This window comes from Sparus aurata, chromosome 13, assembly GCF_900880675.1.
Source record: "Sparus aurata chromosome 13, fSpaAur1.1, whole genome shotgun sequence".
Classification (NCBI taxonomy): domain Eukaryota; kingdom Metazoa; phylum Chordata; class Actinopteri; order Spariformes; family Sparidae; genus Sparus; species Sparus aurata.
The window spans coordinates 5,224,802-5,242,624 of NC_044199.1; the positions used below are offsets into that span (position 1 = coordinate 5,224,802).

Consider the following 17,823-nt stretch of genomic DNA (forward strand, 5'->3'; position numbering starts at 1 on the left):
GAGCCTGAGTGGTTTTTAAGGAGCTAACAGAATTGGAATGGGTGACTGGTACAAGGACAGAGCGCACACACACACACACACACACAGATATCTACACATGCGTTTATGGGTTGAATGGAAGGAATTGATTGTGGCGGCTTTTTTTTTTTTTTTCCTACAAACCTGTCTCATTCACCGAGGGGAAGCTTCTGGCTGCTCGCCCTCCCTGGGGGGTCTTCAATATGTGTTACGGGTGTGAGTGGAGGCCCGTACCGTGTGCCAGTCAATTTTAATCATATAAAGCTGTCTCGGCCGCTCACTGAAGGCACGCCGGCTTTATATTACACTCCTCCTCACTCTGCTGCTGCGTCTCCAGTCATTTGTGGAAGTTTTTATGAGAGCAGAGGAGAGTTAGAAATACTTTAATTTGGAAAAGGAAATGTTGATGTTTACAATATTAATGAGGTAATGGTAAAAAAACAAGGTCCCAGAACAATGTTTGAAGCTAGAAAGGTGTCAGGGTCGGAGAGTTTATTTAGTTTATTCAGGCTTTTCTGGTGTGATTAGAAGTTCTTCCACACAACAACACCGTTCAAACATTTTATATATTCAGACAGACTTCCTGAACTCGTTCTCTCGAGGCTTTCTGATTTATTCCATTATACAGGAACAAATCTCTTTCAGGAGTTTGGAGACATTTTCATGAAAAACAACGTCTGGAAGTTGTTTCTTCAGTCGCGTACTGCAGATTCTTGTTTTTTTCCTTGGGTTCCTATTTTGAAACTAAACGCCACAACCTCCTCAGCCCTCCCATACCGCTCTCTCCAACCTTGTCTTTCCCACTGTTCCCCCCAGTGGGCCACAATTACAAATCTTCCTCCCACCATATGGGCCAAATCCTATAATAGCTGGAGCTGAAAGAGGTGTGTTTGCTTCGCGGTCTTCGTCCCTCATTCGCACAAAAATTACACGCATTAGTAGCTGTGGGACAAAGCCCCGGTTTAAAGACGGGGGGGGGGGGACCTCTTCTAGGCTGCGGTGCGAGATGGTGCGGGGCTGGAGAAGAAGAAGAAGACGCTGCTTTGCATGGCAATGGGCTGATAGTGTGTATGCATGAAGTCATGGGGCTGGCCGGCCATCAAACAGAGGCTGAATGTGAAGGAGGCCGTGCCCGGACGCTCCATGGCTAATTGTGTTACCCAGAGAAAGCCCGGGCCGGCCTGTTCTCAGCCATTGAGGAGCGGAGGCGCGGGTTTAAAGCCCTTTCAGGAGAAGGTAGAATGGTCCCCTGTCTCTGAATGGACCCTTCCAGAAACTGAGAATGGCTGAAAGACAAAACGGGAGGAGGAATGTGATTATTGGATTTCCCAGAGAATAAACCGTGTTGGCAAACATACAGTTTAGAAAGAGTTCACCGGTGCTTTCCAGAAACCGATACTGTCTCGGCTGAGCGTGCGGCGGCGCAGCGTTCGCACTAAATAACTGGCAGGAGAACGAAAGTGTTGAACGCTCCTCGGTGCGAACACTTCTTCCTCTTAGCTTTTGATTACGTCGTATTGATCCCTGATAGGAATCTGTGTTTACCGCTCAGGAAACCAGACTCGCCACATCCTCGTCCTCTCTCCTTCACCGTCCTTTTTCCTTTCTTTCTCTTTGTGTTCGTGATTTACAATGACTGTGAAAATACTGAAACAAAAGGAAGATTTACATCCATCATATAGCGCGCGGTGTCTGCTGGACAGGTTAGTGGTGTTGCAGGATGGAGCACCAGCGCCCTGCATCATCTCCTCCACCTTGACTCTGCTGACCTTGGATGCTGGGATATTTAACCACTGATACTCTTGAGTCTCGCTATTTTTTTTTATGTCTCTCCTAACCTTTTAAAAAATGTTCTTACCCTGGCCAATTCCTCGGTTTATAATCGCCATCCATCTCTGTCGGCCGGCGAGTGCAACCTCCCGAAAGACATAATCGGATTTGGGTGGCATTAAAGAGCAAATAGCTGCTGTCATTGGACGACCTGCAAGTAACCAGGTTTAGAGGGGAACACCACATTTGTCAAGTGTCAGGGCTGAGGCACAAACACCAGATATGGACATGAACTGTACACTCGCTCTGGTCTCAGAGGAATTCACACAAGCTGTTAGCATGAGGAGAGAAGCTGTCTCATTTCATTTGCTGTCAGGCTGGACGTGCCGGTTAATGTGCTTCCTTAAGCCGAAATGAAGATTTTAAGCGTAAAGGGGTCGAGAAGATAAGAAGATGTGAGTGCTGTAACGAGCTCATGAGCACTCACTGACAATCACGTTTGACTCAGTCCGGGTCAATACAGCACAAAAAAACCCAAGACAGGACTATTGATCAAGCCTGCAACTAGCAAATATTTTAATGTCAGATTTTTAATGAAAGATTTTTATTTCATTCTTTAAAAATTTGATTGAAAGAAAAGCAGCACATTCTCACGTTTGAGAAGCTGAGACCAAAGAAAGTTCTGTATTTATGCAATAAATTACTCAAACAATGAAAAGATTATTGAAATGGTTTCCAAAGAATTTCCTGTAGATTAACTAAACTCAGTAGAGCGCATACCTCAGCCAAGGCCCAACCATCCCATTTAATTCACTCGAGTCTAATCCAGTAAAGAAATGTAAATCCTCAAGATCCAGATTTTTGGATCTGCATCAAAATTGTTCACACTTACAAACTCCAGCCACCTAAATACGCCTGTTTTCATGAAGATTCATACATAGAAATTAACCAAAATGTTAATAAAACGTCTCATTATATTTCCTGGATTTGTCTCTTTATCCGGATTCACATCCAAAAGGTAATGGGGTCTTATATGGTCGAGGTCCTTCCTCATCCAATCTTTGTGGGAATCTGTGCAGTTGTTTTGCGTCATCGAGCTGACGAACCAACCAACCAACCAACAGACTGATAGAGATAAAACATAACCTCTCTGGTTAATCAGCTGATGGTATCAGGACTAATTCTAGACAGATTTTAATGTAAATTGCACAAAATGATGCACAAATGAAACAACAAAGCAGCGAAACATATTGAGATCTGGTGACAGCCGAACACAAACCTTCACCTTAAAGGGACAGTGTGTAATATATCAAGTATTTAGCGCCATCTAGCTGTGAGGTTCTACACTGCAACACTCCTTTGCTCACCCCTCCCGTTCTGAAGACGTTGGAGACGTTCTGGTAGCTACGGTGGCCCTGACGGACAAGAAACTGATTTTCAAAATATGGACTCTTTCCCAACAGCGTTGAGTATTTCTACTGATTCAAGTAATAAGATAAAGATGTAGTTAGTTATTAAGGCTATAAAACTAGAGGTTCCCTCTCAGTTCCGCAGTCAAGCTAGCTCTGAGCGAAAAACGCGTTTAGCCTTACTACGTAGAACCACGTAGTGCTTTGTGTCCCTCTCGGCAGTCCATAGTTTTTTTAAAACCGGAAAGACATGGCGGCCTCCATAGAGCTTGCCTGTGCTATGTATATTCAGATAGGTAATTCTTCGCTCAGGAGGATAAGTTAATAAGTTAATAAATTACTGAAATCGTTACACACTGTCCCTTTAACCTAACGTTGATTCATTGCGTATCCCTGAACTCAACCAGGACCTCAGAAATGATGTTTTGCCACATTAGAACCGCACTTTGGTCCCCATGGACTGTTGGTCCTGACATGGTCGGTCCCCAACAGGTAACAAAAACCAGTCCATGCTCAACTGGTGTGGTTGTGATATGTGAATCGTTTTAACAGTCACCTTGTTGAAGGACTCACACCTTTATGCACATTAATTTCAGCCTATATGATTGGAAATGTTTTCTGCAGTGACTGACAGAATGACTGACAGGGTGGCAGTTATAAACACTAAAACTGCAACCAAACTACCCGTTGTCTTGGGTAAAGTGAACCCAGCACACTGCCAACACTGACCCGGTGACACCCAGTGTGTGAGGAATCCCAACAGGTGTTTCTTCCGCACGCTACAAATCGTCTGTTTCCTCCTGCCTGCCAACTGAGCTCGTGTTGCTCGTGTTCCTTCTGCCGGCGATATTCATTTCAGACGTCTGTATTGTTTGTTCTGGAAATGAGAAATATCTCTCAGACGCGCTGCGATGTCTCATTCATCACGGGCTCCCACTGTCCGAGCGTCTCTGCACCGGAGACGGATAGATATGGCGGAGTATTGTCTGCGGCTGACACTGTTGTCACAAATGGTCATTGTGGATGTGAGTGCGTCTCATTCCCCGGGACAGATAAAGCCCGGCCCTCTCTCTCTCTTGCCTCTGTAATTGTATTCTGCCTGCATGCACTGGAGATGTAAGTATCAGATGATATGAGTAATGAAAGTGCTGAAATGAGATGCTTCCCTTTTTTTTCCCCAAGTGTCAACGCACAAACTTGTTGTGTAGCCGGTTGCCAGGTCGGATAGATTATTTGCGTGCATGCACGTGTGTGTGTGTGTCTAAGGAGGGGGGGGGAACAGTGATCGGTAATCATTTGGAAGGGAGAAATGAGGCGCCTCATCAATCACGCGTCGTTCGTTAAAGGTTACGTCGCCACATCTGAGGGAACGTATTCGGCCTTAGCGAGGGGGGAATAAAAAAGTAATTATCCTTTATCATCAGCCAAAGGAGACTTGACATAATTAGGTTTTTTTTCTTTTTGTGTTTGAAGACAATTTGGGCTTCCTGCTGTCCTCGGGGATTAAATATATCAGCCAATCATGTGTCTGTCTCGCCGTACAGTCCAAACAGACCTGAGACAGAAAGTTGTCCATGGCTCCGTCTATACATCTGCCATGGATCACCTGTCTGTCTGTCTGTCTGTCTGTCTGCGATGTGTCTTCATGACCTCACACACGACGTCTTCATGCCTCTGATAATAAGATGTGGGGGGTTGTGGGACGGCGAGGAAGAAGAATCTCCCCTCAGGCATCAATTAAGCATCACAATGAACACTAATAAATCTGCGTTATTATTGGCAAAGGCCACATCGCTCACACCTCATTTTCACAATAGCTCATCTTAATAATTAGATATCATTTATCCACTTTAAAAAATGTTGATATAATGTGTCCTGATGTGCGCTGCTCTTAAACACCGAGCATGCACACCCTGAAGGTGTCACGCCCGATACAAAAAAACGTCTTCTGCAGTAGAAATGCTGCTGTAGCTTCAACACGTACTCAGTGATTCATTTTTCACATTTTTATACATCTTCTATGGCTCCCTGAAATTATTAAATGCAGTCGTTCAATGCTGTTTAAAAAGATATATACATACATTATGATGTTGTTATAGGTAGATGATGTTCTATTTTTACTTTATGATTGTTTCTTTGTTATTTCAGCTGATTTTTCGGCTTGTGGACACGACTTTTCAATCACCGTCTAAAGGTCCAGTGTTTGGGATTTAGTGTTTGTTTAGAGGTTAGATCTCTCAGGACTGGCTCATCCTCCCCTCCCCTCACTAGACCCGGTGTTTGGTTTGTCCTTTCCGGGCTACTGTAGAAACATTGCAGTGCAACACACTTGACTGCTCCCTCTGTAGACAGAAAAGGCTGGTTGCAAGGTTACCGAGTGACCTGCGACCTGATTATGAGACTCAAAGATCAATTTTCTTTAGTTTTAAGAGTTTTGCTACCTTAAAGCAAAACTCTCGCCAAATTGCAACCTAGGCTTTTTTTGTGTGAATGTAACCAAGTCAAACCTTCTATTAAAAGCATAATTATGACATAATTACGAAGATTTACAGTATTTTCGTTTTCAGGTCAAACTCATTTTCAATGAGAGTGCTACGGGCACTTTTACGCTAGCATCAAAATCTCTATGTTTAAACAGTAAGAAGGCTCGACACAACATGAAACTTTGCTCGTAGTATCACCAGGGTCTCTACACATGAACACGAGCATTGAGAACATTGGGACTTATTCATGAACCGTTCTTACGAACAAATTTGTTCTTAAGTCCCACTTACGAAGATTTTACGAAGATTGTGGCATTCATGAATTTTTTCTTATCTAGGATTTTTTCTTAGGCAAGAAATAATCCTACGAACACTCAGGAGTAATCTTACGCACATTTCAGTGCCGAAATGTTGGTATGGTTGTGTTTTCTTCTCTTGTGTAGTTCAATAAAATGCAATATTACAGTGATAATTCTGTCATATTTATTCATTTATTTATTCATTTCATATTTCTGGTCATTTACAAAGAATTTAAATTCTAAAATTAATTAAATGTGCCAATGATTTAAGATAAATCAAGTAAATTGGAAATATGCCATCAATTAGTAACCCCCCCCACCCTATTTATACGTGGCATTTCTCCATCCAAGGCCCGCAAAACAATGGCATATATATTGCTCCTGCGGCTTTCATCAATGTAAGAACACAGCTGCGAACAATTCTGAGGCTTACGAACGAGTTGGTGAATCTGACGTAGGGTTTTCTTAAGGAACCTCTTAAGAACAACTTAAGAAAGAATCTAAGAAGATTCTTAAGAAGATATTGGTGAATGAGGCCCATTGTTTGTGTACACAGAGTTTACTAAAACGAACATTTTTGAACAACTCACGTTAGCACTAGCTTGTTCCGCTCGCCGCCGTCCTGCCAGTGAGAAGTATCGATCTCAGAATGTGACGTAACCTGGAGGACAGTTAAGGTGGAACTGCTATCCACGTGTTATCTCACGTGACTTTTCCGGCGTTTTATTTTAGTATTGTTTCTTATATGAGGCTCCTTCTTCAACTTCAAGGTCAATATTGTTTTTCACTAACGACAAAACAACTAATTATCCTTTTATTCCATTTATATGGAACTAAGCTTTAGGAGCAAAGTTTCATGTTGTGTCGAGCCTTCTTAGTGTTTTAAAATTAGAGATTTTGATGCTATGGTAAAGTTGCCTGTAGCACTCCCATTGAAAATGAGTTTGACCCGAAAACGAAAACATGGTAAATCTTAAAAGTGCCTCTTTCGGCGTAATTACGCTTTTACACGAAGGTTTGACGCGTGTACATTCACAAAAGAGTTTCCTCTCTCCCAGCAGTGATATCTGCTTTCTTCATCAGCTGTGAGATATTTTATAAAGTTGCCAAAAAAGGCACAGCTTGTTTTCTTTTTACCCAGTATTCCCTTGTCACCACAGCAGGTGAAGCCACATGTGGAGGAAGCTTGTTGTTAATATGTAGCCGGTGTGCATCGAACGACAGCGCAACAAGCAGGTGTGTGTTTAAAACAACAAGTGCATTAAACAGGAGAGGTCGCATCACAATCAGTGCGGTAACAGGTGGGATGAGAAACCAGAGAACATGTGTTGAAAGACAGGAGGAGAAAGATGACGGCAGATTGTCCATGGCGTTGTTCTCCCAGAAGGATACAAATAATAATAGTGTCTTCCTATGAAATGCTTTAAATGGATCGCAAAATATACCTGGTTGTCCATTCATATACCTGAGTAAACTGTATGTGTGGGAAACACAGTACAAATATGTGACTTTCCCAACATTGCAACAGATTTAGAGCCGTATGTTGATGATTACCCAAAAAAACTGTTGCAATATCCCTTTAATATCCCATTTTTGAATGTTTGTAATGAACGTGGACATCAGATTTATAACTTTGTCGGTAGTGTTGTGACTTTTTGTTTCAATTAAACTCTCAAAGTGTTACATCCGCTGTTGTTTCCGCCCTCATGTCAGTTCAAACTTTATTCTAGAGGTGCAGGTAAAATCGGTTACAACTAACTGAAGTGTAATTAGCGGTCCTGAGACGACCCGGCCACGGAGTGAGCTGTAATGATTTTGAATTAGAGGAGCGCGAGGACGAGGCGGCTCCTCTTCCCGCCATCACGGAGCTTCTAATTACCTGCCATCTTCCTTTGTCTCGCGGACTTCATGCTGGGCTGTGGAGGCAGAGAGACGGAGAGGTGAGGGAGGAAGAATTATGGAAAAAGGGGGCCGACTGAAGGAAAAGGGGGCTGAGAGACTGTAAGAGAAAGAGAGAGTGAAAGCCAAGTGAAAATCCATATACATGATTTATACCAGTGCGACTGTGCGCGGTAGGCAGGAGTTATCTTTTATTTATGAGGGCATCAGCGGCAAAGCGCCCAGATGTTAAGCTGTGTGGGGATCTCATCTAGCCAGAGTCGCTCTCTGGCAATAAAGCTAGGAGGTAGGCTGCTCCGGAGCCGGGGAAGGGCGGCGTCGGGAAAATGTGCAGGAAGAGAGGCGAAGCTTTGTCTTCTGTGACAGGAAGCTTCAGGCTCTATAGTTGTGGCTGTAAGCAGCAGGAGCCTGAAAACTTCTGTTGGATTAGTTACAATTTGTTAAACTCGAGACCCGGGAAGGAAAAATACTGAACCCAAGTGCTGATGGAGTAATTTACAGGACCGGCTCATTTTCCACTCGTCCATTATTTATCCGCGGAGCGCACACTTGTTGTTTTCTCCTCTGTCAACAGCTCATCAAAGAAGCGCTGAGGATTCATTATGGAAATGAAGCCCTCATTGTCAACCTCTGCAAATCAGATGCAAGATCTCCACGCCGAGCATCATCATCATCAATCTAACCTCACATTAACGAGGCCGGGATATGAAAAACACGCCTCGCGCCCTAATAGCACTAATAAAGACGGCTGCTAATGTTATGCTGCAGCCACCCGAGGGTGGAGGTTGCCGACAGGGCAGCGGCTCGCTCTTCGCGTTAGTTGGTTTTTTTTTCCCATAACATGGCAGCGTTGGTGACAAATGCCTCACAGCCCCGGGCCCGAGTGCAGAGAGATCTGTGAACTGTAACGGGAACGGAAAGGTTGCGCTGTGACCGGGTCACCGCGAACCCTCCAGCAGGTCCGGCAGTGCGTTGGTTTAACTGTGGCTTCTTTACGGCTCCGACAGCCTCGGCTGGCAGGACGCTCACATCTCAAGCATCGTATCACCAGAGAGTGTTTGTGTCTCTAAGTACTCTGAACCTTCACGCTGCTTTTATGGCTTCAGTCCACTGAAAACACAACTACTTAATTGAATTATGTAAACTAGATAAGTTGAATGTTCTTATATCTTTTAAGTTGAGTGCACTTATTATCTTTTAGTCATTAAAAGTGGACAGGATGATGCTTCTGCAGCCAGTTTTAGGATCTCACGCACTGGCTGTAATATAAAGAAATAATGGAGACTGTGTAATTGACCTTGAGGAGCGACTGTAATAAAAGCCATTAGGACGGAAAATGTTTACTCTCAGCTCTGGAAAGCAAGTTTGCCGTCTTTGCAGGGAGCCTCTGTGCGATGGTGGGCGTTGGTTTGCCCCTCCACCTCAGCTCCATTACCTCGATTGAGGCAGTTAGTTCCTGTAAATGGACGGCATCGACGTGACACTTCTTGGCTCCTGAAGCAGGTGCTTACATTATAAAACGCATTTCAATTTCAGTGCTGAGCCGCGGCTTCTTAATAGCTCGTTCCCCCTATTAGCAATTACTGGAAATGACAAAAGGTTGTTGCCGGAGCGTTTCACTGTTCGGCCAGTTTGTTATTTCAAAGTATTTTACAAAAGATCCCCCAAAAAAAAACCCATTGGGAGTGAGTGAGGAGGATCCCAAAACATTTCTGGTGTTCCACTTGAGTAACCGGGGGGCAAACAGAGCGTTACATGTTTGATAACGTAAATCCACATCAGCTTTGCTCGGCTGCTGATGAAAGGTATAATCTCAGTCACTGACAAATCAGGACTGTCTACTGTCGGCTGGAGGAGTGCTTCAGTGTGTGTGTGTGTGTGTGTGTGTGTGTGTGTGTAGCGCAGCGAGCTGAAGGCAGGCAGTCAGACAAAGAGCCACTCCCTGCTGGTTGTTGAAGGCTGCTGTTGTGTAGATGCTCCTCGTCACGTTGAAAACACAGACACACACGAGGAAGAAAAAGGCTGCGTCTCCGATAATAAAATGATATTGCACAGCACAGGGGATGTAGAGTAATATATGACACTGTGTTGTTTATCTTCTACCGTGGGAATCTTTTTAATATCAGGAACGACGATACATTTTTATAGTCTGAATTAACATGGATGAATGTCTCCCAGAACGAGTGATCGTAAAGGTTTCAGTTGGACTTCTCAGTACCGTCACACCCCGTTTGACGAACGTTAACTACAAAACTCGTGGTTTTACCTAAACGTATGTTGGTACGTACAAATCTGGAGGTCTACTGGTTATCAATCACGTCCCAGTCAAACCAAACAACCGTAGGATCGCTCGTAGGACCGGCATGCTCTGACCTGAAGTTCATTGCCGCTACATTCTGGGTTGGTTCATAACATAACGAGGCAGGAAATGATGCCACCTCACCGCCATGCAACCCTGATTCTGTCTGAACGAGGCCTCCGTCGCTCTTTATCTGACCGCTTCCTCTTTTGCTCCCGTCATAATCACTACGGCCACTAGAGGGTGCCACTTCACGATAAACATAAAAATGTGTCGTAATAAAGTCCTTGCACAGGTGAGCGATACAGCTGCTTCCCCGGTGAAGATGGCGGCCGTCGTATCAGTCTGTTTTGTGTAAAGCCTGAGCAACGAGGTGGTTAGCTTAGCCTAGCATTAAGACTGCCAGCCAGGCTCTGTCCAACGGTAACAAAAGCCGCCTGTTAGCTTCTACAATGCTAAATAAATAACATGTTACATCTTGGTCGTTTAAAACACATGAAAAACACGTAAAAACGTCAATTTGCTGATTACTGGGGTTATTTGTAGGACCGTCTCCTAGACAAGAGAAAACTTTTATGCCGAAAAGTGATTTATAAATATTACATTGAATGATAATATCGTCCAGTTTCAATAGTCAAATAAAATGTATTCATTAAATTATTCAACATTTCATTTTACCTAAATCAGCAGTTCAATATGTGCATGATAAATTCAAATACATATAATGCAAATATCATCCGACATTAATCTCTTTCCTGCACACGATGCCCCTCCACCTCCTCACATCCAATAACAAATCATTGGGAAAGCAGACCGCCGTTAACAAATATGCAGCAGAGGACGTTACGTCTGATGAGAACGAAAGGAAATGTTTCGATCAAGCTGAACCTGTAGCCGCGCTGCAGCCAGTATGGCGTCCACTCCCCATAGAACCGCCATTATCATAATGTCCCCGGGCTTAGCACCCTGTCCCAAAGGCCAATGAGGTCTCCATTTCACCGCTCTAATAATGGAAAGTGCCTCAGAGCCTCGCCAGACCTCCGAGCTTAGCCTGCTTAGGGTTTGGCCATTAGGAATATTGTGACTAAGTGTGATACATGTGCATACTGGATGTATTAGTGTGTGCTTTTGTGTACACAAAGGCTCGGACGGATGTAATATGGGAATAATTCATTGGCAGTTAATGGGATTTCAGTAGGCGCTCGGGTTGTTGACAGTTTACAGTAGCCGCCTACCTCAGTGTGAATTATTAAACGGCTGTGAATTCCTATTAGTGGTTATGACAATGGAGCAGGCCAGACAAAGAGCTGCATTCACAGACTGCACCCACACATACACGGCAGACAACAGACAAACTGCTCGACGTTACTGAACTCTTTGTCCTCGTCGCACGAAAACCCCCGGCCACACAAACACGCAGACGCAAACTCCCAACACCTTCTGTTTTGCTCGGTCCAAATGTGATTATTATTCTCACAAGTTTCAAGTAGCGAAGTGAGACCTAACGAGATTTAAAGAAAACGCATCAACCCGACACAGCCTGGCTGCCTACACACACACACGCACCCACATAAACAACAGGACTGAAGGAACAGCACTTCCCGGGTCGCAGGGAGCCTTGATTTAATTTCCCAGTGTTTGGTTCGAGATGAGACAAGGTCATTTGCATTTCCTCCCTGAGTATTTTTTTAAGCTGCTACTCAGCCCACCAGAGAGGCCGAGACACACGCAGGGCAGAGGAAGCAAACGAAAGCCGAGGCTTCAATACAAAAAAAGCGTTGTTTTGAGTCTGTGAGTGTGTGTTGCGGCTGCTTGAGGTCGTCCGTGTCTACGTGTGTGTCTGTCCCATTATGCAGATACACAAGGTTACAGTGTCGGCCTGCTGGGTGTCGGTGTTTTCTCGGTTTGCGGTGTTTTTGCTATCTGCTCTCAGCTTTCCTGCACGAACGTGGGCATGGCGGACGGCGCTATTAAAAGCCAAGGTGTGCTCTCAACCGAGCTGTCTGTCAGCATGATTGGTTGGCTGCTTGTAATCGATGGAGCCCGGCCCACAGGCCAGCCACCTAAATCCATACAGACGGCTGGGAAAGATGAGATGGCGGTGGGAATGTAGGCTGCAGGAAAACTGTCACACACACGCACACACAGCGAGCCCCCCCACTCCTTGTTTAAATGGCTCCCCACTGTTTAAGACCCCATCGATCAGTTAGTGAGCGTGTGGCATTTTGACTTAAACCGTGCATGGATAATGGGCTTGGCAGGCACCATACAGATATTGGGACAGCAGCCCAAGGAACAAGCAGAGGGGGGGGGGCTCATTAATCGAGGGGCACGCCATGACGCTGCCAACAGGCTGCATCTGGATTGAGGAGCATCTGGAGCGTCCCCCCCCCCCCCCAACCACCATCAACGACCCACCTCTCTTTGGAGCAACGGTCTGGCCCGGTGTGGTGGGGTCGACTGCCAAGGCAGATGGTACGTTGGGTGGATACAGGCTGGGCATGAGATGTGCATGGGCAGTGATGTGGGTGATGGAAGTGCGCAGACATGCTTTGGCTCGCGCTCGGCACGCTGGTCATATTTACTTAGCGATGGAGTGTAATGTAGCGTTCATGGTTGTGCATTTCGGGTGCGTCTATAAGGCTGGACACGGGGAGGCTTCGAGAATTGGTCGCGTGTAGAGACTTTCTGCATAAACCTGGGATCAGACTGCACAATACCAACAGATGACTAATCTGTGCTGGCCGGAACAATTAGTCCTCTAATCCTCTGTGGTGTATCATGGACATGTGATCCTGTGATAAGGGCCCACGGACTGTGTTCATTCACTCAAAATCTTATGAAGTATATTTGTCAGATTTTTAGTCTAAATATCACATTATATGTAAGGAAAATTGATTGTTGAGCTTCATTACAATGTCGTCAAATAGTGACGCTTCGGGTCAATCGCTTTCATGTGACGTAATCACCCAAAGAGTCACATTAAAGTGAGGTTAAGGTTGTTTTTAGAGATCACGTCTTTCTTTCTCTGTTCCCATTTCTGATGTTCTTTTAAAAGTAAATGACTCAAGAGACTTCTCGTTGGATTTGACACGACCCTGTACCTGAGCTGTGGATCGATCTGATTTGTTGGCATCACAATTGATGTTGCTCGAGGACAAACAATGCAGCTGATCAATCACGCTTTTGTAATGTCATAGCTTTGCAACTGAAGGGTCAAAGTTCAAGGTGTTTTGATCCTCAGTAAACATCCCATGGTTGCATAACAAAAAGAACCACAGAACATACTGGATATACAGTTAACTGTGCCCATATGCACAATTCTCTGGTGCATTTTGATCAACTTTGACGGTGTGTGAGCGCAAAGCATACTTGGACGTCCTGCAAGTTCAACAGCTTGATCCAGGATGTTGTGCTGGAGACAGCTCTCTGTACAAATGTGTGTTGCACAACAGTCTGATTGCCCGTTGAAGGCCAGCCTGAGTCCCATTTGTCCATTTAATTTCCCTGTGACCAGACATGAATCCGAGCTGAATGAGCTCGACTTTCATCCCCTCTCCCTTCATCTCCTCCCTGAGGTGGTCCGGCCGTTCAGGGTTGGATGTTCAAAACATGCTGTGGGCAGTGACTGTCTGGACGCCCACAGCTTAATCCGAAAAACAACTCTTCCTTTTCCAGTACTGATCAGTTTATTTCAGTCGTAGGCAGTATGTCTTTCAGCAAAGGAACCGATGGTATTGTGAACGAGAGCCCTGGTTTTCTGGTTGAAAGTCCGATGCTCGACCCGCTCAGCCACCACGACCTGTTCACCATCCAGACTTTGATCAGTTGCAGTGATGGTCCGGTCCAGGAGCAACGTTATTTATGATGCTGGCTGATCCAACATCGCCACCGAAGCAGCATCAGATAAGCAGCGAGGTATGAATGAAAGAATCTAGTCTGGCGATTACCGGGCTGGTCGCTCACAGTCACCGGCCCTACAAATGGTTTTACGGTGATATTTAGTTCACACATTCATCACGCTCTGCTGTCCACATCTCCGAGTGCAGGTCTGCATATTCAGTTTGCCTTTCCTGTCCAATCAATGATGCCGCTGACGGGGTCTCTCACCCCCTGACGCATGGGTCCGCTCCGGCAAAATTACACTGTTATTACGACCGAACACACACTCGCCGGGCTCCCAAACTCAGACATCGATAAACTAATCACACACCCGGCGGAAGACAATCGGCACGTCGATCGCAAAATGTCAGCGCTAATGAATGTAAATGTATTCAGTGTAAACCTGCACACACACCAGTTGAACTGTCAGAGGGCAGGGAGGAGAAACGTGCACCGTCCCTCAACCGGATCAGCGCGACGACCTTCCTGGAGTGCAGGCGGTGCTTCGTGGCGGTTTCCTGCAGCTGAGCTTGACCTCCGACCTCCCTGTGGATGTAGCCAGAACCAAAAAAAAAAACAAAGAGAACTTACTTCTCTGTCGGGGATTAAACTGCTTTATATCGACTCGCCAGTAGATTTGTGTTGTCTTTTCTAATTACGCGGATTCCTTTTCAGCGCATACACAGTCTCAGCACATCACCTCTCATTAGCCAAGATGGGCACCAAATTGAGCGGCTTAATTAGCCCAAAACAGAGGGAGAAGAAAATTGCTAATGACGGGGGGAACACGGTCCGCATTAAAACACGGAGCATGCGCACAAATATATATCTGCGCGTTTATCCGGAGCTTCTGATTACAAAGTGTTGACGAGCAGAATCTGGACTACGTATGGCTGCGTCGCCGCGGCGGACAGCTTCTTTTCTAATTAACCCGCAAAAAAAAAAACGAGAGGAACGGGGAGGCTGCAGTTGGCGTGGGCGTGCTTGGACCAGGCGCGAGGACAGAGAGGAGCCTTTATCGCGGTCTTAACTGCCGGGACCTGGACTGAGGAGGAGGGAGGCGTCTGATAGGCTGACTGCGTCTCCCCTCGCGGTGACGATCCTCTGGGCCGGTGCTGCGTCGTGTCAGCTCAGCGGGGGATTGTGGAGAAGAGACGTTGACGGTCTCATAGCTGCTTTTTAGTGCATGCTAATGGCTAATTAGGCATTTCATGGCTAAAGCTGCATGGTTATTCTCATTACATGCTACTCAGTACTCCCACTGTGCTGCAGCATTATGCCGAGGACGTGGAGAAGAACTGCCTTTGCCTTTTTTCTCACTGTTAAGTCTTCGTTTTTTTGTGGATTTTTCTATAACCTTCACAACTTTATTTGTAATTCACAGCTGCTGGGTTTAATGGCGGCGACGCCCCCCGTCTCACTGTCCACAGACGTCTATGTGACTGTTCAAAGTCCTCCTCCCTGACATGATAGAGGCCCTTTAGATGCTTCTGTCAGCTTAACTCCTCACCCGGGCTCTCGGTCATTAAAATGCTGTCTGTCAAACACCCTCCAAATTAGACACAGCACCATTACATTTAAATTGACAGTGTGTGTGTGTGTGTGTGTGTGTGTGTGTGTGTGTGCGTGTGTGTGTCCCTTGGTGGTTGTGTGTGTGCAGGAGAAGAGATTGGGGGGGTGGGTGCTGTTGCTTAGTGATAAAGCTGTTAATAGAGTAGCCACTGAAGATGTTAACCAGTTTTTTGTGCAGCGGGATGAACGCCCCAGTTATCATGATAATTTGACACGAGGGAACCCGACACAGTGTTCAAATGAGTTGGGGGAAGTGTGTGTGTGTGTGTGTGTGTGTGTGTGTGGGTAGAAGGTGACAGGGGCCCGTAATAACAGAAGTCCTGCATCTATCTTGTTCTGTCGCGTCACCGTCCTGACATGCCGGGGCTTTCCAGACACAATGAGATGCTTTTGGGATGAGGGACTGTTGTTACACACAGAGAGGGAGTAAGTGCTGATTTTAAGGCCTTAAACACACGGAATACGCCTTGTTATTAAAGCGTGACCAGTCAGTTCTGCACCTGGCTTCGCCTCCGACGCCTACTCACCGTCCCACAGACGAGTGCGACAACCTGGCGGCTCTGCTCCTCCCTTCGGTTGAGCTCAGCCGCAGCGCCCGAAAAAAGCAGAATCTTTAAAAGCTTTCAAATAAATAAATATATCTTCAGATTGTACCTGTTGTGCTGCGAGTGCCGAGAGGCTCAGGAGACTGTTGGAGTGGCGATAAAGCTGCGTGCGATTGTGTTTACAAGATTGTTGAAATCCTAGAAAACGTGCATCTAAGAGATCATTGTGAACTCGTTACTTATCGAGCACAGTTTGAGGTTATTCCACAGAGTGCGTACATGAGTCGCTTGCAGAAAAATCAAGCGGGGCCACTTTGCTTTGTTGCGGCGTGTGTGTACGCTCATACAAACACTTACTGTACCAGCTTCTCGGGGAGATAACAGCTCCATTTACGCTGCCCCGCTCGCCTCACAGCTCTCCCGTGATAACACCTCACAGCGTCAGTCGAATGGTCAGCGCTGACAGCGAACAGTGGACGTCTGCACTCGAGCGCAGAAATACAGACCGAGAAACCAAACCCAGACCTGGCAGATAAGCAGGACTCAGGTATGACACGCTGAGTGTTGGGGGGGCTGAATATGACGTTCTGCAGTCGGGCTGATGTGTTTCATCCCCCCCCGTGTCGCACCCAGTGACCTTTTCCACTAAGGCCCCCACACACCTGGTTCACCTCCCAGACACCATCACATCCCAGGGCGATGATGATGAGTTCCTGCCCTCTTGACAAATTGCTCAGTGGGCCGGCCCGAACACGAGGAGGTGTGAACTGCAAAAAAAAAAAAAAAAAATGCAGCAGATATGCATCAGAGCTTGTGTTTCACAGTGGTGGAGGTAAAATACTGAAGTGTGTTAATCCAGATTTTTATTCTTGCTGGGTGGAAACATGATCGAGACCAGAGAGAAGTACAAAAAAGGAAAAGATCGGCGCTGTCGGCAGGAGCTTAATATGACGACTGTTAAGTGCGATATATTATTTTTGCCTTACCGTGACCGTAAGTGCTTTTGACAAGATTGAAAAGTGACTGTATCGTTTGGCTGCGGCTCTCTGAGGCCTGACGAGAGTTGAAAACTGTAGAAGTTAATCAAGTTGGGTTAAGAATTTAAAGGGATATTCCGGTGTAAGTTTAATCCATGGTCTAAAACACCGTGAAACTGTGTTAGACTCCCTCTCGAGAGATCAAGTTAGCAGACCGCTAATTTACGGAGTTTTATCAACCTCAGAAACGACCGCACGACAACAATACACTGCAGTAAATGGATCCAAATATAAACCGCCACCAAAAAGCCACAAATAATGCTCAGAACAGCACCAAACTTCAGCAACAGTACAATAGGGTCTCAGCACATAGTCCGGGGCATCTAACCTCCGCTAGCTTAGCTGGATTTCTACTGAAAAGCTGACTAAATTTACCACTCTTCTGCAGCAGCTTCCTGTTGACAGGAAGTCCCGACGAGTCGATTACCGAGTGCAGTAGAGTTCCGCGGCTCATGGATGAAAATGTATGATTATGACTCCATGGAAAAGCAATCAAAGTTCATATGTGTCTTACCTGCCAGTTTATAACAGTTATTATCGAGAGCGGACAGGGAAAAGAACGGAATTGAGCATTTCTAACTGCACTCGGTAATCGTCGTGTCGGGACTTC

General features: G+C 45.7%; 1 protein-coding gene and 1 long non-coding RNA gene across 2 annotated transcripts in view; one reads left to right on the forward strand and one right to left on the reverse strand.

Moving 5' to 3' along the window:
- Nucleotides 1-17,823, forward strand: part of lhfpl7 (LHFPL tetraspan subfamily member 7) — a 108,275-nt gene that overhangs the window by 70,951 nt on the left and 19,501 nt on the right. The window lies entirely within an intron of this gene.
- On the reverse strand, nt 501-16,947 carry LOC115593482 (uncharacterized). Its single transcript, XR_003986318.1, has 3 exons — nt 16,839-16,947; nt 14,475-14,605; nt 501-1,304 (listed from the first exon to the last, which is right to left on the reverse strand). It is a non-coding gene; the product is annotated as an uncharacterized LOC115593482 (long non-coding RNA).